The 1364-nt window shown below is 41.1% G+C and overlaps 1 non-coding gene across 1 annotated transcript; it reads left to right on the top strand.

Annotated features, from left to right (window-relative positions):
* Positions 1-107, top strand: LOC141688577 (small nucleolar RNA R71). Its single transcript, XR_012562011.1, has one exon. It is a non-coding gene; the product is annotated as a small nucleolar RNA R71 (small nucleolar RNA).
* Positions 108-1364: the final 1257 nt, after the last annotated feature.

Below are 1364 nucleotides of genomic sequence, written 5' to 3'. Positions count from 1 at the left end.
ATGCCATGGTGTGGGCACTTCCTTAGCATCTTCTTATATCGATCCCAAGCCTCACACAGAGATTCTCCAGTTTGCTGCGTGAACTAGGGTAAAGCATTCCTGATTGCTGCAGTCTTCGCCATGGGGAAGAATTTAATGAGAAACTTTTGAACAAGATCTTCCCAAGTTGTGATAGACCCTGCTGGTAGAGAGTGTAACCAACAATTAGCTTTGTCCCTCAGAGAGAATGGGAAGAGTCGTAGCTTGATAGCATCTTCAATCACATCATTGAATTTGAAGGTGTCGCAGATCTCGATGAAATCCCTGATGTGCATGTTGGGGTCTTCAGTAGGAGAACCCCCAAACTAAACTGAGTTCTGTATCATCTGGATCGTGCTTGACTTGATCTTAAAAGTGTTAGCCCTGATGGCTGGTCTGATGATGCTAGACTGAATGTCATTAATCTTAGGCTTAGAATAGTCCATTAAAGCCTTCAGATTTTCTGCTTGATCACTCAGAGCTACTACAACTGGCTCTTCAACTTTCTCTTCTTCTTCTACCTTCTTTTCTTCCTCAAAAACTTCCCTATGAACTACCACAAGTTCTTCCTCAGCTTTATCCAGTGTTCTCTTACGAGTACGCGAATGCGTATGCATACACCCTCGCTAGAGTACCTGAAACCAGACAAGGAACAAATAAGTAACAATGTCCGAGTCAATGAACTTTAACAACCACTGATGGAAAACACATAAACTATAAATTAACACTACAGTCTGATAAGTGGCATTTTATACCACTTAGAACGTCTTATAATAGCTTGAATTGATGTCTTGAAATCAAGTATTTTGTGTATTTGATGCGTTTTTCTAGTTTTTGTGTATTTCAGGGTATTACTTGCATTTATGGGGAGATTTCATCAAGAATAAGCCTTAGTATATGCTTGACATTGCAAGTGGGAAGTTAGGAGCAGAATGCAGTGAAGAACGGGAGCAAAAAAAATAAATCTTCCAGAATGGTGCTGGGCGCCCGCTCAGCCTGGTTGGGCGGCCGCTCAGGAAGCTGGGCGCCCACTCAGGGGTGCGAAATTAGAATCTGATTTTTAGAGTTCTTGTGCTGCTGGACTTCTGACTTCTTAGATGGCTGGGCTTTGTGGGGCTTCTATATAAGTAGTTTTCAGAGACGTTTCACGTGTGTTGAATCGTGGTATTAATCGAGGAGCAAGGAGATAAGGAAGAAGACCGTTTTAGCACATCACAACGAAGAGGAAGCATCATTTCTTGTGATTCTTTTATTCGTTGTAATAGTGGATGCTAGTTTTCTTTGCTTTGAACCTATTTACTCTTGTGACGTACTCTGGTTTAATATAAGTAGTTTATTAATTATTC

Source organism: Apium graveolens, chromosome 9 (genome assembly GCF_009905375.1).
Source record: "Apium graveolens cultivar Ventura chromosome 9, ASM990537v1, whole genome shotgun sequence".
Classification (NCBI taxonomy): Eukaryota; Viridiplantae; Streptophyta; class Magnoliopsida; order Apiales; family Apiaceae; genus Apium; species Apium graveolens.
This window is presented reverse-complemented; position numbering and strand designations above follow the sequence as displayed.